Consider the following 25,736-nt stretch of genomic DNA (forward strand, 5'->3'; position numbering starts at 1 on the left):
TTCACTGTGCGAAGTGAATGGAGTGTTCCTTCACTTTCTAAGTGTTGTCCTTTCAGAGAAAATCGCTTTCCCTTGAAAGTGCCTTAAGCTACTTTCAAGCGTTCACGAGAAACTCACATGCATTTCTCTGAAAGAGAAGCATTCTGTTCCAACACTTCAATTCACTGTGCAAAGTGAATGGAGTGTTGCCTCACTTTCTAAATGCTGTCCTTTCAGTGAAAATCACTTTCCTTTGAAAGTGCCTTAAGCTACTTTCAAGCATTCAAAAGACACTCACATGCATTTCTCTGAAAGAGAAGCAGACTGATCCAACACTTCAATTCACTGTGCGAAGTGAATGGAGTGTTGCTTCACTTTCTAAATGCTGTCCTTTCAGAGAAAATCACTTTCATTTGAAAGTGCCTTAAGCAACTTGCAAGCATTCACAAGAAACACTAATGCGTTTCTATGAAAGAGAAGCAGTCTGTTCCAACACTTCAATTCACTGTGCGAAGTTATTGGAGTGTTGCTTCACTTTCTAAATGCAGTCCTTTCAGAGAAAATCACGTTCCTTTGAAAATGCCTTAAGCTACTTACAAGTATTCAACAGAAATTCACATGCGTATCTCTGAAAGAGAAGCAGTCTGTTCCAACACTTCAATTCACTGCACGAAGGGAATGGAGTGTTGCTTCACTTTCTAAATGCTGTACTTTCAGAGAAAATCACTTTCCTTTGAAAGAGCCTTCAGCTACTTACAAGCATTCAACAGAAACTCACATGCATTTCTCTGAAAGAGAAGCAGGCTGTTCCAACTCTTCAATTCACTGCTCGAAGGGAATGGAGTGTTGCTTCACTTTCTAAATGCTGTCCTTTCAGAGAAAATCACTTTTCTGTGAAAGTGCCTTAAGCAACTTTCAAGCATTCACAAGAAACTCACATGCATTTCTCTGAAAGAGAAGCAGTCTGTTCCAAGACTTCAATTCACTGCACGAAGGGAATGGAGTGTTGCTTCACTTTCTAAATGCTGTACTTTCAGAGAAAATCACTTTTCTTTGAAAGTGCCTTAAGCTACTTTCAAGCGTTCACAAGAAACTCACATGCGTTTCTCTGAAAGAGAAGCATTCTGTTCCAACACTTCAATTCACTGAGCAAAGTGAATGGAGTGTTGCTTCACTTTCTAAATGCTGTCGTTCAGAGAAAATCACTTTCCTTTGAAAGTGCCTTAAGCTACTTACAAGCATTCACCAAAACTCACATGCATTTCTCTGAAAGAGAAGCAGTCTGTTCCAACACTTCAATTCACTGAGCGAAGTGAATGGAGTGGTGCTTCACTTTCTAAAGGCTGTCCTTTCAGAGAAAATCACTTTCCTTTGAAAGTGCCTTAAGCTAATTTCAAGCATTCAAAAGAAACTCACATGCCTTTCTCTGAAAGAGAAGCAGACTGATCCAACCCTTCAATTCACTGTTCGAAGTGAATGGGGTGTTGTTCCACTTTCTAAATGCTGTCCTTTCAGAGAAAATCACTTTCCTTTGAAAGTGCCTTAAGCAACTTGCAAGCATTCACAAGAAACACTAATGCGTATCTATGAAAGAGAAGCAGTCTGTTCCAACACTTCAATTCACTGTGCGAAGTGATTGGAGTGTTGCTTCACTTTCTAAATGTTGTCCTTTCAGAATAAATCACTTTCCTTTGAAAATGCTTTAAGCTACTTACCAGTATTCAACAGAAATTCACATTCGTTTCTCTGAAAGAGAAGCAGTCTGTTCCAACACTTCAATTCACTGCACGAAGTGAATGGAGTGTTGCTTCACTTTCTAAATGCAGTCCTTTCAGAGAAAATCACTTTTCTTTGAAAGTGCCTTAATCAACTTTCAAGCATTCACAAGAAACTCACATGCATTTCTCTGAAAGAGAAGCCTTCTCTTCCAACACTTCAATTCACTGTGCGAAGTTAATGGAGTGTTGCAAGAATTTCTAAATGCTGTCCTTTCAGAGAAAACCACTTTCCATTGAAAGTGAATTAAGCTACTTACAAGCATTAGGAAAAACCTCACATGCGTTTCTAAGAAAGAGAAGCAGCCTGTTCCAACACTTCAATTCTCAGGGCGAAGTGAATGGAGTGTTGCATCACTTTTTAAATGCTTTCCTTTCAGAGAAAATCACTCTCTTTTGAAACTGCCTTAAGCTACTTACAAAGATTCACAAGAAACTCACATGAGTTTCTCTGAAAGAGAAGCAGACTGATGCAACACTTCAATTCACTGTGCGAAGTGAATGGAGTGTTGCTTCACTTTCTAAATGCTATCCTTTCAGAGAAAATCACTTTCCTTTGAAAGCTCCTTAAGCAACTAGCAAGCATTCATAAGAAACAATAATGTGTTTCTATGAAAGAGAAGCAGTCTGTTCCAACACTTCTATTCACTGTGCGAAGTGAATGGAGTGTTGCTTCACTTTCTAAATGCAGTCCTTTCAGAGAAAATTACTTTCCTTTGAAAATGCCTTAAACTACTTACAAGTATTCAACAGAATTTCACATGCGTTTCTCTAAAAGAGAAGCAGTCTGTTCCAGCACTTCAATTCACTGCACGAAGGGAATGGAGTGTTGCTTCACTTTCTAAATGCTGTCCTTTCAGAGAAAATCACTTTCCTTTGAAAGTGCCTTGAGCTACTTACAAGCATTTAAGAGAAACTCACATGCATTTCTCTGAAAGAGAAGCAGTCTGTTCCAACACTTCAATTCACTGTGCGAAGTGATTGGAGTATTGCTTCCCTTTCTAAATGCTGTCCTTTCAGAGAAAATCACTTTTCATTGAAAGTGCCTTAAGCAACTTTCAAACATTCATAAGAAACTCACATGCATTTCTCTGAAAGAGAAGCCTTCTCTTCCAACAGTTCAATTCACTGTGCGAAGTGAATGGAGTGTTGCTTCACTTTCTAAAGGCTGTCCTTTCAGAGAAAATCACTTTCCTTTGAAAGTGCCTTAAGTAACTTGCAAGCAGTAGGAAGAAACTCACATGCGTTTCTCTGAATGAGAAGCAGTCTGTTCCAACACTTCAATTCACTGTGCGAAGTGAAGGGAGTGTTGCTTCACTTTCTAAAGGCTGTCCTTTCAGAGAAAATCACTTTCCTTTGAAAGTGCCTTAAGCAACTTGCAAGCATTAGGAAGAAACTCACATGCGTTTCTCTGAAAGAGAAGCAATCTGTTCCAACACTTCAATTCACTGTGCTTATTGAATGGAGTGTTGCTTCACTTTCTAAATGCTCTCCTTTTAGAGAAAAACACTCTCTTTTGAAACTGCCTTAAGCTACTTACAAGCATTCACAAGAAACCCAGATGCGTTTCTCTGAAAGAGAAGCAGTCTGTTCCAACACTTCAATTCACTGTGCGAAGTGAATGGAGTGTTGCAAGAATTTCTAAATGCTGTCCTTTCAGAGAAAATCACTTTCCATTGAAAGTGAATTAAGCTACTTACAAGCATTTAACAGAAACTCACATGCATTTCTCTGAAAGAGAAGCAGTCTGTTCCAACACTTCAATTCACTGTGCAAAGTGAATGGAGTGTTGCTTCACTTTCTAAAGGCTGTCCTTTCAGAGAAAATCACTTTCCTTTGAAAGTGCCTTAAGCTACTTTCAAGCGTTCACGAGAAACTCACATGCGTTTCTCTGAAAGAGAAGCATTCTGTTCCAACACTTCAATTCACTGTGCGAAGTGAATGGAGTGTTGCTTCACTTTCTAAAGGCTGTCCTTTCAGAGAAAATCACTTTCCTTTGAAAGTGCCTTAAGCAACTTGCAAGCAGTAGGAAGAAACTCACATGCGTTTCTCTGAAAGAGAAGCAGTCTGTTCCAACACTTCCATTCACTGTGCAAAGTGAAGGGAGTGTTGCTTCACTTTCTAAAGGCTGTCCTTTCAGAGAAAATCACTTTCCTTTGAAAGTGCCTTAAGCAACTTGCAAGCATTAGGAAGAAACTCACATGCGTTTCTCTGAAAGAGAAGCACTCTGTTCCAACACTTCAATTCACTGTGCTTATTGAATGGAGTGTTGCTTCACTTTCTAAATGCTCTCCTTTTAGAGAAAAACACTCTCTTTTGAAACTGCCTTAAGCTACTTACAAGCATTCACAAGAAACCCAGATGCGTTTCTCTGAAAGAGAAGCAGTCTGTTCCAACACTTCAATTCACTGTGCGAAGTGAATGGAGTGTTGCAAGAATTTCTAAATGCTGTCCTTTCAGAGAAAATCACTTTCCATTGAAAGTGAATTAAGCTACTTACAAGCATTATGAAAAACCTCACATGCGTTTCTATGAAAGAGAAGCAGCCTGTTCCATCACTTCAATTCTCAGGGCGAAGTGAATGGAGTGTTGCTTCACTTTCTAAATCCTGTCCTTTCAGAGAAAATCACTTTCCTTTGAAAGTGCCTGAAGCTACTTGCAAGCATTCACAAGAAACACAAATGCGTTTCTATTAAAGAGAAGCATTCTGTTCCAACCCTTCAATTCACTGCATGATGGGAAAGGAGTGTTGCTTCACTTTCTAAATGCTGTCCGTTCAGAGAAAATCACTTTCCTTTGAAAGAGCCTTAAGCTACTTACAAGCATTCAACAGAAACTCACATGCATTTCTCTGAAAGAGAAGCAGTCTGTTCCAACACTTCAATTCACTGTGCGAAGTGAATGGAGTGTTGCTTCACATTCTAAATGCTGTCCTTTCAGAAAAAATCACTTTTCTTTGAAAGTGCCTTAAGCAACTTTAAAGCATTCACAAGAAACTCACATGCATTTCTCTGAAAGAGAAGCCTTCACTTCCAACACTTCAATTCACTGTGCGACGTGAATGGAGTGTTGCTTTCTAAATGCTGTCCTTTCAGAGAAAATCACTTTCCTTTGCAAGTGTCCTAAGCTACTTTCAAGCGTTCAGAAGAAACTCACATGCATTTCTCTGAAAGAGAAGCAGACTGATGCAACACTTCAATTCACTGTGCAAAATGAATGGAGTGTTGCTTCACTTTCTAAATGCTATCCTTTCAGAGAAAATCACTTTCCTTTGAAAGTGCCTTAAGCAAATTACAAGCATTAGGAAGAAACTCACATGCGTTTCTCTGAAAGAGAAGCAGTCTGTTCCAGCACTTCAATTCACGGTACAAAGTGAATGGAGTGTTGCTTCACTTTCTAAATGTTGTCCTTTCAGAGAAAATCACTTTCCTTTGAAAGCGCCTTAAGCTCTTCAAATGTTGCAAGCATTCAAAAGAAACTCACATGCGTTTCTCTGAAAGAGAAGCATTCTGTTCCAACACTTCAATTCACGGTACAAAGTGAATGGAGTGTTGCCTCACTTTCTAATTGCTGTCCTTTCAGAGAAAATCACTTTCCTTTGAAAGTGCCTTAAGCTACTTTCAAGCATTCAAAAGAAACTCACATTTGTTTCTCTGAAAGAGAAGCAGACTGATCCAACACTTCAATTCACTGTGCGAAGTGAATGGAGTGTTGCTTCACTTTCTAAATGCTGTCCTTTCAGAGAAAATCACTTTCCTTTGAAAGTGCCTTAAGCATCTTGCAAGCATTCACAAGAAACACTAATGCATTTCTATGAAAGAGAAGCAGTCTGTTCCAACACTTCAATTCACTGTGCGAAGTGATTGGAGTGTTGCTTCACTTTCTAAATGCAGTCCTCTCAGAGAAAATCACTTTCCTTTGAAAATGCCTTAAGCTGCTTAAAAGCATTCAACAGAAATTCACATGCGTTTCTCTGAAAGAGAAGCAGTCTGTTCCAACACTTCAATTCACTGCACGAAGGGAATGGAGTGTTGCTTTACTTTCTAAATGCTGTCCTTTCAGAGAAAATCACTTTCCTTTGAAAGAGCCTTGTGCTACTTACAAGCATTCAGCAGATACTCACATGCATTTCTCTGAAAGAAAGCAGTCGGTTCCAACACTTCAATTCACTGTGCGAAGTGAATGGAGTGTTTTTTAACTTTCTAAATGCTGTCCTTTCAGAGAAAACCACTTTTCTTTGAAAGTGCCTTAAGCAACTTTCAAGCATTCACAAGAAACTCACATGCATTTCTCTTAAAGAGAAGCCTTCTCTTTCAACACTTCAATTCACTGTGCGAAGTGAATGGAGTGTTGCTTCACTTTCTAAATGCTGTCCTTTCAGAGAAAATCACTTTCCTTTGAAAGTGCCTTAAGCTACTTTCAAGCGTTCACGAGAAACTCACATGCGTATTTCTGAAAGAGAAGCATTCTGTTCCAACACTTCAATTCACTGTGCAAAGTGAATGGAGTGTTGCCTCACTTTCTAAATGCTATCCTTTCAGAGAAAATCACTTTCCTTTGAAAGTGCCTTAAGCTACATTCAAGCATTCAGAAGAAACTCACATGCGTTTCTCTGAAAGAGAAGCAGACTGATCCAACACTTCAATTCACTGTGCGAATTGAATAGAGTGTTGCTTCACTTTCTAAATGCTGTCCTTTCAGAGAAAATCACTTTCCTTTGAAAGTGCCTTAAGCTACTTACAAGCATTCACCAGAAACTCACATGCAGTTCTCTGAAAGAGAAGCAGTCTGTTCCAACACTTCAATTCACTGTGCGAAGTGAATGGAGTGTTGCTTCACTTTCTAAAGGCTGTCCTTTCAGAGAAAATCACTTTGCTTTGAAAGTGCCTTAAGCAACTTGCAAGCGTTAGGAAGAAACTCACATGCGTTTCTCTGAAAGAGAAGCAGTCTATTCCAACACTTCAATTCACTGTGCGAAGTGAAGGGAGTGTTGCTTCACTTTCTAAAGGCTATCCTTTCAGAGAAAATCACATTCCTTTGAAAGTGCCTTAAGCAACTTGCAAGCATTAGGAAGAAACTCACATGCGTTTCTATGAAAAAGAAGCAGACTGTTCCAACACTTCAATTCTCAGGGCGAAGTGAATGGAGTGTTGCATCACTTTTTAAATGTTCTCCTTTCAGAGAAAATCATTCTCTTTTGAAACTGCCTTAAGCTACTTACAAACATTCACAATAAACTCACATGAGTTTCTCTGAAAGAGAAGCAGTCTGTTCCAACACGTCAATTCACTGTGCGAAGTGAATCGAGTGTTGCTTCACTTTCGAAATCCTGTCCTTTCAGAGAAAATCACTTTCCTTTGAAAGTGCCTGAAGCTACTTGCAAGCATTCACAAGAATCACAAATGCGTTTCTATGAAAGAGAAGCAGTCTGTTCCAACACTTCAATTCACTGTGCGAAGTGATTGGAGTGTTGCTTCACTTTCTAAATGCAGTCCTTTCAGAGAAAATCACTTTCCTATGAAAATGCCTTAAGCTATTTACAAGTATTCAACAGAAATTCACATGCGTTTCTCTGAAAGTGAAGCAGTCTGTGCCAAGACTTCAATTCATTCCACGAAGGAAATGGAGTGTTGCTTCACTTTCTAAATGCTGTCCTTTCAGAGAAAATCACTTTTCTTTGAAAGTGCCTTAAGCAACTTTCAAGCATTCACAAGAAACTCACATGCATTTCTCTGAAAGAGAAGCCTTCACTTCCAACACTTCAATTCACTGTGCAACGTGAATGGAGTGTTGCTTTCTAAATGCTGTCCTTTCAGAGAAAATCACTTTCCTTTGAAAGTGCCTTAAGCTACTTTCAAGCGTTCAGAAGAAACTCACATGCGTTTCTCTGAAAGAGAAGCAGACTGATGCAACACTTTAATTCACTGTGCGAAATGAATGGAGTGTTGCTTCACTTTCTAAATGCTATCCTTTCAGAGAAAATCACATTCCTTTGAAAGTGCCTTAAGCAACTTGCAAGCATTAGGAAGAAACTCACATGCGTTTCTATGAAAAAGAAGCAGACTGTTCCAACACTTCAATTCTCAGGGCGAAGTGAATGGAGTGTTGCATCACTTTTTAAATGTTCTCCTTTCAGAGAAAATCATTCTCTTTTGAAACTGCCTTAAGCTACTTACAAACATTCACAATAAACTCACATGAGTTTCTCTGAAAGAGAAGCAGTCTGTTCCAACACGTCAATTCACTGTGCGAAGTGAATCGAGTGTTTCTTCACTTTCGAAATCCTGTCCTTTCAGAGAAAATCACTTTCCTTTGAAAGTGCCTGAAGCTACTTGCAAGCATTCACAAGAATCACAAATGCGTTTCTATGAAAGAGAAGCATTCTGTTCTAACTCTTCAATTCACTGCACGAAGGGAAAGGAGTGTTGCTTCACTTTCTAAATGCTGTCCGTTCAGAGAAAATCACTTTCCTTTGAAAGAGCCTTAAGCTACTTACAAGCATTCAACAGAAACTCACATGCATTTCTCTGAAAGAGAAGCAGACTGTTCCAACACTTCAATTCACTGTGCGAAGTGAATGGAGTGTCGCTTCACTTTCTAAATGCTGTCCTTTTAGAGAAAATCACTTTCCTTTGAAAGTGCCTTAAGCAACTTGCAAGCATTCACAAGAAACACAAACGCGTTTCTATGAAAGAGAAGCAGTCTGTTCCAACACTTCAATTCACTGTGCGAAGTGATTGGAGTGTTGCTTCACTTTCTAAATGCTGTCCTTTCAGAGAAAATCACTTTCCTATGAAAATGCCTTAAGCTCTTTACAAGTATTCAACAGAAATTCACATGCGTTTCTCTGAAAGTGAAGCAGTCTGTGCCAAGACTTCAATTCATTCCACGAAGGGAATGGAGTGTTGCTTCACTTTCTAAATGCTGTCCTTTCAGAGAAAATCACTTTTCTTTGAAAGTGCCTTAAGCAACTTTCAAGCATTCACAAGAAGCTCACATGCATTTCTCTGAAAGATAAGCCTTCACTTCCAACACTTCAATTCACTGTGCAACGTGAATGGAGTGTTGCTTTCTAAATGCTGTCCTTTCAGAGAAAATCACTTTCCTTTGAAAGTGCCTTAAGCTACTTTCAAGCGTTCAGAAAAAACTCACATGCGTTTCTCTGAAAGAGAAGCAGACTGATGCAACACTTTAATTCACTGTGCGAAATGAATGGAGTGTTGCTTCACTTTCTAAATGCTATCCTTTCAGAGAAAATCACTTTCCTTTGAAAGTGCCTTAAGCATCTAGCAAGCATTCACAAGAAACACTAATGCGTTTCTATGAAAGAGAAGCACTCTGGTCCAATACTTCAATTCACTGTGCGAAGTGAATGGAGTGTTGCTTCACTTTCTAAATGCTGTCCTTTCAGAGAAAATCACTTTCCTTTGAAAGGGCCTTGAGCTACTTACAAGCATTCAACAGAAACTCACATGCATTTCTCTGAAAGAGAAGCAGTCTGTTCCAACACTTCAATTCACTGTGCAAAGTGAATGGAGTGTTGCTTCACTTTCTAAATGCTGTCCTTTCAGAGAAAACCACTTTTCTTTGAAAGTGCCTTTAGCAACTTTCAAGCATTCACAAGAAACTCACATGCATTTCTCTGAAAGAGAAGCCTTCTCTTCCAACACTTCAGTTCACTATGCAAAGTGAATGGAGTGTTGCCTCACTTTGTAAATGCTGTCCTTTCAGAGAAAATCACTTTCCTTTGAAAGTGCCTTAAGGTACTTTCAAGCGTTCAAGAGAAACTCACATGCGTTTCTCTGAAAGAAAAGCATTCTGTTCCAACACTTCAATCACTGTGCAAAGTGAATGGAGTGTTGCCTCACTTTCTAAATGCTATCCTTTCAGAGAAAATCACTTTCCTTTGAAAGTGCCTTAAGCTACATTCAAGCATTCAGAAGAAACTCACATGCTTTTCTCTGAAAGAGAAGCAGACTGATCCAACACTTCAATTCACTGTGCGAAGTGAATGGAATGTTACTTCACTTTCTAAATGCTGTACTTTCAGAGAAAATCACTTTCCTTTGAAAGTGCATTAAGCTACTTTCAAGCGTTCACAAGAAACACACATGTGTTTCTCTGAAAGAGAATCATTCTGTTCCAACACTTCAATTCACTGTGCAAAGTGAATGGAGTTTTGCCTCACTTTCTAAATGCTGTCCTTTCAGAGAAAATCTCTTTCCTTTGAAAGTGCCTTAAGCTAGTTTCAAGCATTCAGAAGAAACTCACATGTGTTTCTCTGAACGAGAAGCAATCAGATCGAACACTTCAATTCACTGTGCGAAGTGAATAGAGTGCTGCTTCACTTTTTAAATGCTCTCCTTTCAGAGAAAATCACTTTCCTTTGAAAGTGCCTTAAGCTACTTACAAGCATTCCCCAGAGACTCACATGAGATTCTCTGTAAGAGAAGCAGTCCGTTCCAACACTTCAATTCATTGTGCATAGTCATGGAGTGTTGAAATAATTTCTAAATTCTATCCTTTCAGAGAAAATCACTTTCCTTTGAAACTGCCTTAATCTACTTACAAGCATACACAAGAAACACACATCTGTTTCTCTGAAAGAGAAGGAGTCTGGTCCAACACTTCAATTCACTGTGGGAAGTGAATGGAGTGTTGCTTCACTTTCTAAATGCTGTCCTTTCAGAGAAAATCACTTTCCTTTGAAAGTGCCTTAAGCAACTTACAAGCATTCAACAGAAACTCATATGCAATTCTCTGAAAGAGAAGCAGTCTGGTCCAACACTTCAATTCACTGTGCGAAGTGAATAGAGTGTTGCTTCACTTTCTAAATGCTGTCCTTTCAGAGAAAATCACTTTTCTTTGAAAGTGCCTTAAGCTACTTACAAACATTCACCAGAGACTCACATGAGTTTCTCTGAAAGAGAAGCAGTCTGTTCCAACACTTCTATTCACTGTGCGAAGTGAATGGAGTGTTGCTTCACTTTCTAAATGCTGTCCTTTCAGAGAAAATCACTTTCCTTTAAAAGTGCCTTAAGCTACTAACAAGCATTCACCAGAGACTCACATGCGTTTCTCTTAAAGAGAATCAGTCTGTTCCAACATTTCAATTCACTGTGCGAAGTGAGTGGAGTGTTGCTTCACTTTCTAAAAGCTGTCCTTTCAGAGAAAATCACTTTCCTTTGAAAGTGCCCTAATCTACTTACAAGCAGTCAGAAGAAAGTCACATGCATTTCTCTGATAGAGAAGCAGTCTGTTCCAACACTTCAATTCATTGTGCGAAGTGAATAAAGTGTTGCTTCACTTTCTAAATGCTGTCCTTTCAGAGAAAATCACTTTCCTTTGATATTGCCTTATGCTACTTACAAGCATCACCAGAGACTCACATGGGATTCTCTGAAAAAGAAGCAATGTGTTCCAACACTTCAATTCACTGTGCGAAATGAATGGAGTGTTGCTTCACTTTCTAAATGCTCTCCTTTCAGAGAAAATCACTCTCTTTTGAAACTGCCTTAATCTAATTACAAGCATTCACCAGAAACTCACATCTGTTTCTCTGAAAGAGAAGGAGTCTGTTCCAACACTTCAATTCACTGTGCGAAGTGAATGGAGTGTTGCTTCACTTTCTAAATGCTGTACTTTCAGAGAAAACCACTTTTCTATGAAAGTGCCTTAAGCAACTTTCAAGCATTCACAAGAAACTCACATGCATTTCTCTGAAAGAGAAGCCTTCTCTTCCAACACTTCAATTCACTGTGCAAAGTGAATGGAGTGTTGCTTCACTTTCTAAATGCTGTCCTTTCAGAGAAAATCAGTTTCCTTTGAAAGTGCCTTAAGCTACTTTCAAACGTTCACAAGACTCACCTGCGTTTCTCTGAAAGAGAAGCATTCTGTTTCAACACTTCAATTCACTGTGCAAAGTGAATGGAGTTTTGCCTCACTTTCTAAATGCTATCCTTTCAGAGAAAATCACTTTCCTTTGAAAGTGCCTTAAGCTACATTCAAGCATTCAGAAGAAACTCACATGCGTTTCCCTGAAAGAGAAGCAGACTGATCCAACACTTCAATTCACTTTGCGAAGTGAATAGAGTGTTGCTTCACTTTCTAAATGCTGTCCTTTCAGAGAAAATCACTTTCCTTTGAAAGTGCCTTAAGCTACTTACAAGCATTCAAAAGAAACTCACATGCATTTCTCTGTAAGAGTAGCCTTCTCTTCCAACACTTCAATTCACTGTGCGAAGTGAATGGAGAGTTGCTTCACTTTCTAAATGCTGTCTTTCAGAGAAAATCACTTTCCTTTGAAAGTGCCTAAAGCTACTTTCAAGCATTCAGAAGAAACTCACATCTGTTTCTCTGAAAGAGAAGCAGTCTGATCCAACACTTCAATTCACTGTGCGAAGTGAATAGATTGTTGCTTCACTTTCTAAATGCTGTCCTTTCAGAGAAAATCACTTTCCTTTGAAAGTGCCTTAAGCTACTTACAAGGATTCACCAGAGACTCACATGCGTTTCTCTGAAAGAGAAGCAGTCTGTTCCAAAACTTCAATTCACTGTGCGAAGTCAATGGAGTGTTGAAACAATTTCTAAATTCTGTCATTTCAGCGAAAATCGCTTTCCTTTTAATGTACCTTATGCTACTTTCAAGCATTCACAAAAAACTCACATGCGTTTCTCTGAAAGAGAAGCAGTCTGTTCCAACACTTCAATTCATTGTGCGAAGTGAATAGAGTGTTGCTTCACTTTCTAAATGCTGTCCATTCAGAGAAAATCACTTTCTTTTGAAAGTGCCTTATGCTATTTACAAGCATCACCAGAGACTCACATGAGTTTCTCTGAAAGAGAAGCTATCTGTTCCAATACTTCAATTCACTGTGCGAAGTGAATGGAGTGTTGCTTCACTTTCTAAATGCTGTCCTTTCAGAGAAAATCACTTTCCTTTGAAAGTGCCTTAAGCTACTTACAAGAATTCAGAAGAAACTCACATGCGTTTCTCTGAAAGAGAAGCAGTCTGTTTCAACACTTCAATTCACTGGGCGAAGTGTATGGAGTGTTGCTTCACTTTCAAAATGCTCTCCTTACAGAGAAAATCACTCTCTTTTAAAACTGCCTTAATATACTTACAAGCATTCACCTGAAACTCACACCTGTTTATCTGAAAGGGAAAGAGTCTGTTCCAACATTTCAATTCACTGTGCGAAGTGAATGGAGTGTTACTTCACTTTCTAAATGCTGTCCTTTCAGAGAAAATCACTTTCCTTTGAAAGTGCCTTAAGCAACTTGCAAGCATTCACAAGAAACACAAATGCGTTTCTCTGAAAGAGAAGCAGTCTGTTCCAACACTTCAATTCACTGTGCGAAGTGATTGTAGTGTTGCTCAACTTTCTAAATGCTGTACTTTCAGAGAAAATCACTTTCCTTTGAAAGTGCCTTAAGCAACTTGCAAGCATTAGGAAGAAACTCACATCGTTTCTCTGAAAGAGAAGCAGTCTGTTCCAACACTTCAATTCACTGTGCGAAGTGAAGGGAGTGTTGCTTCACTTTCTAAAGGCTGTCCTTTCAGAGAAAATCACTTTCCTTTGAAACTGCCTTAAGCTACTTACAAGCGTTCAGAAAAAACTCACATGCGTTTCTCTGAAAGAGAAGCAGACTGATGCAACACTTCAATTCATTGTGCATAGTCATGGAGTGTTGAAATAATTTCTAAATTCTATCCTTTCAGAGAAAATCACTCTCTTTTGAAACTGCCTTAAGCAACTTTCAAACATTCACAAGAAACTCACATGAGTTTCTCTGAAAGAGAAGCAGTCTGTTCCAACACTTCAATTCACTGTGCAACGTGAATGGAGTGTTGCTTTCTAAATGCTCTCCTTTCAGAGAAAATCACTTTCCTTTGAAAGTGCCTTAAGCTACTTTCAAGCGTTCAGAAGAAACTCACATGCGTTTCTCTGAAAGAGAAGCAGACTGATGCAACACTTCAATTCACTGTGCGAAGTGAATGGAGTGTTGCTTCACTTTCTAAATGCTATCTTCTCAGAGAAAATCACTTTCCTTTGAAAGTGCCTTAAGCAACTAGCAAGCATTCACAAGAAACACTAATGTGTTTCTATGAAAGAGAAGCAGTCTGTTTCAACACTTCAATTCACTGTGCGAAGTGAATGGAGTGTTGCTTCATTTTCTAAATGCAGTCCTTTAAGAGAAAATCACTTTCCTTTGAAAATGCCTTAAGCTACTTACAAGTATTCAACAGAAATTCACATGCGTTTCTCTGAAAGAGAAGCAGTCTGTTCCAACACTTCAATTCACTGCATGAAGGGAATGGAGTGTTGCTTCACTTTCTAAATGCTGTCCTTTCAGAGAAAATCACTTTCCTTTGAAAGTGCCTTCAGCTACTTACAAGCATTAGGAAGAAACTCACATGCGTTTCTCTGAAAGGGAAGCAGTTTTTTCCAACACTGCAATTCACTGTGTGAAGTGAATGGAGTGTTGCTTCACTTTCTAAATGCTGTACTTTCACAGAAAATCACTTTTGTTTGAAAGTGCCTTAAGCAACATTCAAGCATTCACAAGAAACTCACATGCATTTCTCTGAAAGAGAAGACTTCTCTTCCAACACTTCAATTCACTGTGCGAAGAGAAGGGAGTGTTACTTCACTTTCTAAAGGCTGTCCTTTCAGAGAAAATCACTTTCCTTTGAAACTGCCTTAAGCTACATACAAGCATTCACAAGAAACTCAGATGCGTTTCTCTGAAAGAGAAGCATTCTGTTCCAACACTTCAATTCACTGAGCAAAGTGAATGGAGTGTTGCTTCACTTTCTAAATGCTATCCTTTCAGAGAAAATCACTTTCCTTTGAAAGTGCCTTAAGCTACAATCAAGCATTCAGAAGAAACTCACATGCGTTTCTCTGAAAGAGAAGCAGACTGATCCCACACTTCAATTCACTGTGCGAAGTGAATAGAGTGTTGCTTCACTTTCTAAATGCTGTCCTTTCAGAGAAAATCACTTTCCTTTGAAAGTGCCTTAAGCTACTTACAAGCATTCACCAAAACTCACATGCATTTCTCTGAAAGAGACGCAGTCTGTTCCAACACTTCAATTCACTGTGCGAAGTGAATGGAGTGTTGCTTCACTTTCTAAATGCTGTACTTTCACAGAAAATCACTTTTGTTTGAAAGTGCCTTAAGCAACATTCAAGCATTCACAAGAAACTCACATGCATTTCTCTGAAAGAGAAGACTTCTCTTCCAACACTTCAATTCACTGTGCGAAGAGAAGGGAGTGTTACTTCACTTTCTAAAGGCTGTCCTTTCAGAGAAAATCACTTTCCTTTGAAACTGCCTTAAGCTACTTACAAGCATTCACAAGAAACTCAGATGCGTTTCTCTGAAAGAGAAGCATTCTGTTCCAACACTTCAATTCACTGAGCAAAGTGAATGGAGTGTTGCTTCACTTTCTAAATGCTATCCTTTCAGAGAAAATCACTTTCCTTTGAAAGTGCCTTAAGCTACAATCAAGCATTCAGAAGAAACTCACATGCGTTTCTCTGAAAGAGAAGCAGACTGATCCCACACTTCAATTCACTGTGCGAAGTGAATAGAGTGTTGCTTCACTTTCTAAATGCTGTCCTTTCAGAGAAAATCACTTTCCTTTGAAAGTGCCTTAAGCTACTTACAAGCATTCACCAAAACTCACATGCATTTCTCTGAAAGAGACGCAGTCTGTTCCAACACTTCAATTCACTGTGCGAAGTGAATGGAGTGTTGCTTCACTTTCTAAAGGCTGTCCTTTCAGAGAAAATCACTTTCCTTTGAAAATGCCTTAAGCAACTTGCAAGCATTAGGAAGAAACTCACATGCGTTTCTCTGAAAGAGAAGCAGTCTGTTCCAACACTTCAATTCACTGTGCGAAGAGAAGTGAGTGCTACTTCACTTTCTAAAGGCTGTCCTTTCAGAGAAAATCACTTTCCTTTGAAACTGCCTTAAGCTACTTACAAGCATTCACAAGAAACTCAGATGCGTTTCTCTGAAAGAGAAGCAGTCTGTTCCAACACTTCAATTCACTGTGCGAAGTGAATGAAGTGTTGCAAGAATTTCTAAATGCTGTCCTTTCAGAGAAAATCACTTTCCATTGAAAGTGAATTAAGCTACTTACAAGCATTAGGAAAAACCTCACATGCGTTTCTAAGAAAGAGAAGAAGCCTGTTCCTACACTTCAATTCTCAGTGCGAAGTGAATGGAGTGTTGCATCACTTTTTAAATGCTCTCCTTTCAGAGAAAATCACTCTCTTTTGAAACTGCCTTAAGCTACTTACAAACATTCACAAGAAACTCACATGAGATTCTCTGAAAGAGAAGCAGTCTGTTCCAACACTTCAATTCACTGTCCGAAGTGAATGGAGTGTTGCTTTCTAAATGCTGTCCTTTCAGAGAAAATGACTTTCCTTTGAAAGTGCCTTAAGCTACTTTCAAGCGTTCAGAAGAAACTCACATGCGTTTCTCTGAAAGAGAAACAGACTGATGCAACACTTCAATTCACTGTGCGAAGTGAATGGAGTGTTGCTTCACTTTCTAAATGCTATCCTTTCAGAGAAAATCACTTTCCTTTGAAAGTGCCTTAAGCAACTAGCAAGCATTCACAAGAAACACTAATGTGTTTCTATGAAAGAGAAGAAGTCTGTTCAAACACTTCAATTCACTGTGCGAAGTGATTGGAGTGTTGCTTCACTTTCTAAATGCATTCCTTTCAGAGAAAATCACTTTCCTTTGAAAATGCCTTAAGCTACTTACAAGTATTCAACAGAAATTCACATGCGTTACTCTGAAAGAGAAGCAGTCTGTTCCAACACTTCAATTCACTGCACGAAGGGAATGGAGTGTTGCTTCACTTTCTAAATGCTGTCCTTTCAGAGAAAATCACTTTCCTTTGAAAGTGCCTTGAGCTACTTACAAGCATTTAACAGAAACTCACATGCATTTCTCTGAAAGAGAAGCAGTCTGTTCCAACACTTCAATTCACAGTGCGAAGTGAATGGAGTGTTGCTTCACTTTCTAAATGCTGTCCTTTCAGAGAAAATCACTTTTCTTTGAAAGTGCCTTAAGCAACTTTCAAACATTCACAAGAAACTCACATGCATTTCTCTGAAAGAGAAGCCTTCTCTTCCAACACTTCAATTCACTGTGCGAAGTGAATGGAGTGTTGCTTCACTTTCTAATTGCTGTCCTTTCAGAGAAAATCACTTTCCTTTGAAAGTGCCTTAAGCTAATTTCAAGCATTCAAAAGAAACTTACATGCGTTTCTCTGAAAGAGAAGCAGACTGATCCAATACTTCAATTCACTGTGCGAAGTGAATGGAGTGTTGCTCCACTTTCTAAATGCTGTCCTTTCAGAGAAAATCATCCTCCTTTGAAAGTGCCTTAAGCAACTTTCAAACATTCACAGGAACTCACATGCATTTCTCTGAAAGAGAAGCCTTCTATTCCAACACTTCAATTCACTGTGCGAAGTGAATGGAGTGTTGCTTCACTTTCTAATTGCTGTCCTTTCAGAGAAAATCACTTTCCTTTGAAAGTGCCTTAAGTTAATTTCAAGCATTCAAAAGAAACTCACATGCTTTTCTCTGAAAGAGAAGCAGACTGATCCAACACTTCAATTAACTGTGCGAAGTGAATGGAGTGTTGCTCCACTTTCTAAATGCTGTCCTTTCAGAGAAAATCACTTTCCTTTGAAAGTGCCTTAAGCTACTTTCAAGCATTCACGAGAAACTCACATGCATTTCTCTGAAAGAGAAGCATTCCGTTCCAACACTTCAATTCAATGTGCAAAGTAAATGGAGTGTTGCCTCACTTTCTAAATGCTGTCCTTTTAGTGAAAATCACTTTCCTTTGAAAGTGCCTTAAGCTACTTTCAAGCATTCAAAAGAAACTCACATGCGTTTCTCTGAAAGAGAAGCAGACTGATACAACACTTCAATTCACGGTTCGAAGAGAATGGAGTGTTGCTTCACTTTGTAAATGCTGTACTTTCAAAGAAATTCACTTTTGTTTGAAAGTGCCTTCGGCAACTTTCAAGCATTCACAAGAAACTCACATGCATTTCTCTGAAAGCGAAGCCTTCTCTTCCCACACTTCCATTCACTGTGCGAAGTGAATGGAGTGTTGCTTCACTTTCTAAATGCTGTCCTTTCAGAGAAAATCACTTTCCTTTGAAAGTGCCTTAAGCAACTTGCAAGCATTCAGAAGAAACACTAATGCGTTTCTATGAAAGAGAAGCAGTCTGTTCCAAACTTCAATTCACTGTGCGAAGTGATTGGAGTATTGCTTCACTTTCTAAATGCAGTCCTTTCAGAGAATATCACTTTCCTTTGAAAATGCCTTAAGCTACTTACAAGTATTCAACAGAAATTCACATGCGTTTCTCTGAAAGAGAAGCAATCTGTTCCAACACTTCAATTCACTGCACGAAGGGAATGGAGTGTTGCTTCACTTTCTAAATGCTGTCCTTTCAGAGAAAATTACTTTTCTTTGAAAGTGCCTTAAGCAACTTTCAAGCATTCACAAGAAACTCACATGATGGAGTGTTGCCTCACTTTCTAAATGCAGTCCTTTCAGTGAAAATCACTTTCCTTTGAAAGTGCCTTAAGCTGCTTTCAAGCATTCTAAAGAAACTTACATGCGTTTCTCTGAAAGAGAAGCAGACTGATCCAACACTTCAATTCACTGTGCGAAGTGAATGAAGTGTTGCTTCACTTTCTAAATACTGTCCTTTCAGAGAAAATCACTTTCCTTTGAAAGTGCCTTAAGCAACTTGCAAGCATTCACAAGAAACACTAATGCGTTTCTATGAAAGAGAAGCAGACTGATCCAACACTTCAATTCACTGTGCGAAGTGAATGGAGTGTTGCTTCACTTTCTAAATGCTGTCCTTTCAGAGAAAATCACTTTCCTTTGAAAGTGCCTTAAGCAACTTGCAAGCATTCACAAGAAACACTAATGCGTTTTTTGAAAGAGAAGCAGTCTGTTCCAACACTTCAATTCACTGTGCGAAATGATTGGAGTGTTGCTTCACTTTCTAAATGCAGTCCTTTCAGCGAAAATCACTTTCCTTTGAAAGAGCCATGAGCTACTTACAAGCATTCAACAGAAACTCACATGCATTTCTCTGAAAGAGAAGCAGTCTGTTCCAGCACTTCAATTCACTGTGCGAAGTGAATGGAGTGTTGCTTCACTTTCTAAATGTTGTCCTTTCAGAGAAAATCACTTTCCTATGAAAATGCCTTAAGCTATTTACAAGTAATCAAGAGAAATTCACATGCGTTTCTCTGAAAGAGAAGCAGTCTGTTCCAAGACTTCAATTCACTGCAAGAAGGGAATGGAGTGTTGCTTCACTTTTTAAATGCAGTCCTTTCAGAGAAAATCACTTTTCTTTGAAAGTGCCTTAAGCAACTTGCAAGCATTCACAAGAAACTCACATGCATTTCTCTGAAAGAGAAGCCTTCTCTTTCAACACTTCAATTCACTGTGCGAAGTGAATGGAGTTTTGCTTCACTTTCTAAATGCTGTCCTTTCAGAAAAATCACTTTCCTTTGAAAGTGCCTTAAGCTACTTTCAAGCGTTCACAAGAAACTCACATGCGTTTCTCTGAAATAGAAGCATTCTGTTCCAACACTTCAATTCACTGTGCAAAGTGAATGGAGTGTTGCTCCACTTTCTAAATGCTGTCCTTTCAGTGAAAATCACTTTCCTTTGAAAGTGCCTTAAGCTACTTTCAAGCATTCAAAAGAAACTCACATGCGTTTCTCTGAAAGAGAAGCAGACTGATCCAACACTTCAATTCACTGTGCGAAGTGAATGGAGTGTTGCTTCACTTTCTAAATGCTGTCCTTTCAGAGAAAATCACTTTCCTTTGAAAGTGCCTTAAGCAACTTGCAAGCATTCACAAGAAACACTAATGCGTTTCTCTGAAAGAGAAGCAGTCTGTTCCAACACTTCAATTCACTGTGCGAAGTGATTGGAGTGTTGCTTCACTTTCTAAATGCTGTCCTTTCAGAGAAAATCACTTTCCTTTGAAAGTGCCTTGAGCTACTTACAAGCATTTAACAGAAACTCACATGCATTTCTCTGAAAGAGAAGCAGTCTGTTCCAACACTTCAATTCACAGTGCGAAGTGAATGGAGTGTTGCTTCACTTTCTAAATGCTGTCCTTTCAGAGAAAATCACTTTTCTTTGAATGTGCCTTAAGCAACTTTCAAACATTCACAAGAAACTCACATGCATTTCTCTGAAAGAGAAGCCTTCTCTTCCAACACTTCAATTCACTGTGCGAAGTGAATGGAGTGTTGCTTCACTTTCTAATTGCTGTCCTTTCAGAGAAAATCACTTTCCTTTGAAAGTGCCTTAAGCTAATTTCAAGCATTCAAAAGAAACTTACATGCGTTTCTCTGAAAGAGAAGCAGACTGATCCAATACTTCAATTCACTGTGCGAAGTGAATGGAGTGTTGCTCCACTTTCTAAATGCTGTCCTTTCAGAGAAAATCATCCTCCTTTGAAAGTGCCTTAAGCAACTTTCAAACATTCACAGGAACTCACATGCATTTCTCTGAAAGAGAAGCCTTCTATTCCAACACTTCAATTCACTGTGCGAAGTGAATGGAGTGTTGCTTCACTTTCTAATTGCTGTCCTTTCAGAGAAAATCACTTTCCTTTGAAAGTGCCTTAAGCTAATTTCAAGCATTCAAAAGAAACTCACATGCGTTTCTCTGAAAGAGAAGCAGACTGATCCAACATTTCAATTAACTGTGCGAAGTGAATGGAGTGTTGCTCCACTTTCTAAATGCTGTCCTTTCAGAGAAAATCACTTTCCTTTGAAAGTGCCTTAAGCTACTTTCAAGCATTCACGAGAAACTCACATGCATTTCTCTGAAAGAGAAGCATTCTGTTCCAGCACTTCAATTCACTGTGCAAAGTAAATGGAGTGTTGCCTCACTTTCTAAATGCTGTCCTTTTAGTGAAAATCACTTTCCTTTGAAAGTGCCTTAAGCTACTTTCAAGCATTCAAAAGAAACTCACATGCGTTTCTCTGAAAGAGAAGGAGACTGATACAACACTTCAATTCACGGTTCGAAGAGAATGGAGTGTTGCTTCACTTTGTAAATGCTGTACTTTCAAAGAAATTCACTTTTGTTTGAAAGTGCCTTCGGCAACTTTCAAGCATTCACAAGAAACTCACATGCATTTCTCTGAAAGCGAAGCCTTCTCTTCCCACACTTCAATTCACTGTGCGAAGTGAATGGAGTGTTGCTTCACTTTCTAAATGCTGTCCTTTCAGAGAAAATCACTTTCCTTTGAAAGTGCCTTAAGCAACTTGCAAGCATTCAGAAGAAACACTAATGCGTTTCTATGAAAGAGAAGCAGTCTGTTCCAAACTTCAATTCACTGTGCGAAGTGATTGGAGTATTGCTTCACTTTCTAAATGCAGTCCTTTCAGAGAATATCACTTTCCTTTGAAAATGCCTTAAGCTACTTACAAGTATTCAACAGAAATTCACATGCGTTTCTCTGAAAGAGAAGCAGTCTGTTCCAACACTTCAATTCACTGCAAGAAGGGAATGGAGTGTTGCTTCACTTTCTAAATGCTGTCCTTTCAGAGAAAATTACTTTTCTTTGAAAGTGCCTTAAGCAACTTTCAAGCATTCACAAGAAACTCACATGATGGAGTGTTGCCTCACTTTCTAAATGCAGTCCTTTCAGTGAAAATCACTTTCCTTTGAAAGTGCCTTAAGCTACTTTCAAGCATTCTAAAGAAACTTACATGCGTTTCTCTGAAAGAGAAGCAGACTGATCCAACACTTCAATTCACTGTGCGAAGTGAATGAAGTGTTGCTTCACTTTCTAAATGCTGTCCTTTCAGAGAAAATCACTTTCCTTTGAAAGTGCCTTAAGCAACTTGCAAGCATTCACAAGAAACACTAATGTGTTTCTATGAAAGAGAAGCAGTCTGTTCCAACACTTCAATTCACTGTGCGAAATGATTGGAGTGTTGCTTCACTTTCTAAATGCAGTCCTTTCAGAGAAAATCACTTTCCTTTGAAAGAGCCATGAGCTACTTACAAGCATTCAACAGAAACTCACATGCATTTCTCTGAAAGAGAAGCAGTCTGTTCCAGCACTTCAATTCACTGTGCGAAGTGAATGGAGTGTTGCTTCACTTTCTAAATGTTGTCCTTTCAGAGAAAATCACTTTCCTATGAAAATGCCTTAAGCTATTTACAAGTAATCAACAGAAATTCACATGCGTTTCTCTGAAAGAGAAGCAGTCTGTTCCAAGACTTCAATTCACTGCAAGAAGGGAATGGAGTGTTGCTTCACTTTTTAAATGCAGTCCTTTCAGAGAAAATCACTTTTCTTTGAAAGTGCCTTAAGGAAATTGCAAGCATTCACAAGAAACTCACATGCATTTCTCTGAAAGAGAAGCCTTCTCTTCCAACACTTCAATTCACTGTGCGAAGTGAATGGAGTTTTGCTTCACTTTCTAAATGCTGTCCTTTCAGAGAAAATCACTTTCCTTTGAAAGTGCCTTAAGCTACTTTCAAGCGTTCACAAGAAACTCACATGCGTTTCTCTGAAATAGAAGCATTCTGTTCCAACACTTCAATTCACTGTGCAAAGTGAATGGAGTGTTGCTCCACTTTCTAAATGCTGTCCTTTCAGTGAAAATCACTTTCCTTTGAAAGTGCCTTAAGCTACTTTCAAGCATTCAAAAGAAACTCACATGCGTTTCTCTGAAAGAGAAGCAGACTGATCCAACACTTCAATTCACTGTGCGAAGTGAATGGAGTGTTGCTTCACTTTCTAAATGCTGTCCTTTCAGAGAAAATCACTTTCCTTTGAAAGTGCCTTAAGCAACTTGCAAGCATTCACAAGAAACACTAATGCGTTTCTATGAAAGAGAAGCAGTCTGTTCCAACACTTCAATTCACTGTGCGAAGTGATTGGAGTGTTGCTTCACTTTCTAAATGCAGTCCTTTCAGAGAAAATCACTTTCCTTTGAAAATGCCTTAAGCTACTTACAAGTATTCAACAGAAATTCAAATGCGTTTCTCTGAAAGAGAAGAAGACTGTTCCAACACTTCAATTCACTGCACGAAGGGAATGGAGTGTTGCTTCAATTTCTAAATGCTGTCCTTTCAGAGAAAATTACTTTTCTTTGAAAGTGCCTTAAGCAACTTTCAAGCATTCACAAGAAACTCACATGATGGAGTGTTGCCTCACTTTCTAAATGCAGTCCTTTCAGTGAAAATCACTTTCCTTTGAAAGTGCCTTAAGCTACTTTCAAGCATTCTAAAGAAACTTACATGCGTTTCTCTGAAAGAGAAGCAGACTGATCCAACACTTCAATTCACTGTGCGAAGTGAATGGAGTGTTGCTTCACTTTCTAAATGCTGTCCTTTCAGAGAAAATCACTTTCCTTTGAAAGTGCCTTAAGCAACTTGCAAGCATTAGGAAGAAACTCACATGCGTTTCTCTGAAAGGGAAGCAGCATTTCCAACACTTCAATACACTGTGTGAAGTGAATGGAGTGTTGTTTCACTTTCTAAATGCTGTACTTTCAGAGAAAATCACTTTTCTTTGAAAGTACCTTAAGCAACTTTCAAGCATTCACAAGAAACTCACATGCATTTCTCTGAAAGAGAAGCCTTCTCTTCCAACACTTCAATTCACTGTGCGAAGTGAATAGAGTGTTGTTTCACTTTCTAAATGCTGTCCTTTCAGAGAAAATCACTTTCCTATGAAAATGCTTTAAGCTATTTACAAGTAATCAACAGAAATTCACATGCGTTTCTCTGAAAGAGAAGCAGTCTGTTCCAAGACTTCAATTCACTGCACGAAGTGAATGGAGTGTTGCTTCACTTTCTAAATGCTGTCCATTCAGAGAAAATCACTTTTCTTTGAAAGTGCCTTAAGCAACTTGCAAGCATTCACAAGAAACTCACATGCATTTCTCTGAAAGAGAAGCCTTCTCTTCCAACACTTCAATTCACTGTGCGAAGTGAATGGAGTGCTGCTTCACATTGTAAATGCTGTCCTTTCAGAGAAAATCACTTTCCTTTGAAATTGCCTTAAGCTACTTACAAGCAGTCAGAAGAAACTCACATGCGTTTCTCTGAAAGAGAAGCAGACTGATCCAACACTTCAATTCACTGTGCGAAGTGAATGGAGTGTTGCTTCACTTTCTAAATGCTGTCCTTTCAGAGAAAATCACTTTCCTTTGAAAGTGCCTTAAGCTACTTACAAGTATTTAACAGAAATTCATATGCGTTTCTCTGAAAGAGAAGCAGTCTGTTCCAACATTTCAATTCACTGCACGAAGGGAATGGAGTGTTGCGTCACTTTCTAAATCCTGTACTTTCAGAGAAAATCACTTTCCTTTGAGAGAGTCTTGAGCTACTTAAAAGCATTCAACAGAAACTCACATGCATTTCTCTGAAAGAGAAGCATTCTGTTCCAACACTTCAATTCACTGTGCAAAGTGAATGGAGTGTTGCCTCACTTTCTAAATGCTGTCCTTTCAGAGAAAATCACTTTCCTTTGAAAGTGCCTTAAGGAACTTGCAAGCATTCACAAGAAACACTAATGCGTTTCTATGAAAGAGAAGCAGTATGTTCCAACACTTCAATTCACTGTGCGAAGTGATTGGAGTGTTGCTTCACTTTCTAAATGCAGTCCTTTCAGAGAAAATCACTTTCCTTTGAAAATGCCTTAAGCTACTTACAAGTATTCAACAGAAATTCACATGCGTTTCTCTGAAAGGGAAGCAGTCTGTTCCAACACTTCAATTCACTGCACCAAGGGAATGGAGTGTTGCTTCACTTTCTAAATGCTGTACATTCAGAGAAAATCACTTTCCTTTGAAAGAGCCATGAGCTAATTACAAGCATTCAACAGAAACTCACATGCATTTCTCTGAAAGAGAAGCAGTCTGTTCCAACACTTCAATTCACTGTGCGAAGTGAATGGAGTGTCGCTTCACTTTCTAAATGCTGTCCTTTCAGAGAAAATCACTTTTCTTTGAAAGTGCCTTAAGCAACTTTCAAGCATTCACAAGAAACTCACATGCATTTCTCTGAAAGAGAAGCCTTCTCTTCCAACACTTCAATTCACTGTGCGAAGTGAATGGAGTGTTGCTTCACTTTCTAATTGCTGTCCTTTCAGAGAAAATCACTTTCCTTTGAAAGTGCCTTAAGCTACTTTCAAGCGTTCATAAGAAACTCACATGCATTTCTCTGAAAGAGAAGAAGTCTGTTCCAACACTTCAATTCACTGTGTGAAGTGAATGTAGTGTTGCTTCACTTTTTAAATGCTGTCCTTTCAGAGAAAATCACTTTCCTATGAAAATGCCTTAAGCTATTTACAAGTAATCAACAGAAATTCACATGCGTTTCTCTGAAAGAGAAGCAGTCTGTTCCAAGACTTCAGTTCACTGCACGAAGGGAATGGAGTGTTGCTTCACTTTCTAAATGCTGTCCCTTCAGAGAAAATCACTTTCCTTTGAAAGAGCCTTGAGCTACTTGCAAGCATTCACAAGAAAAACTAATGCGTTTCTATGAAAGAGAAGCAGTCTGTTCCAACACTTCAATTCACTGTGCGAAGTGATTGGAGTGTTGCTTCACTTTCTAAATGCAGTCCTTTCAGAGAAAATCACTTTCCTTTGAAAATGCCTTAAGCTACTTACAAGTATTCAACAGAAATTCACATGTGTTTCTCTGAAAGAGAAGCAGTCTCTTCCAACACTTCAATTCACTGCACGAAGAGAAAGGAGTGTTGCTTCACTTTCTAAATGCTGTACTTTCAGAGAAAATCACTTTCCTTTGAAAGAGCCTTGAGCTACTTACAAGCACTCAACAGAAACTCACATGCATTTCTCTGAAAGAGAAGCAGTCTGTTCCAACACTTCAATTCACTGCACCAAGGGAATGGAGTGT

This window comes from Myodes glareolus, chromosome 13, assembly GCF_982192425.1.
Source record: "Myodes glareolus chromosome 13, mMyoGla1.1, whole genome shotgun sequence".
Taxonomy (NCBI): Eukaryota; Metazoa; Chordata; class Mammalia; order Rodentia; family Cricetidae; genus Myodes; species Myodes glareolus.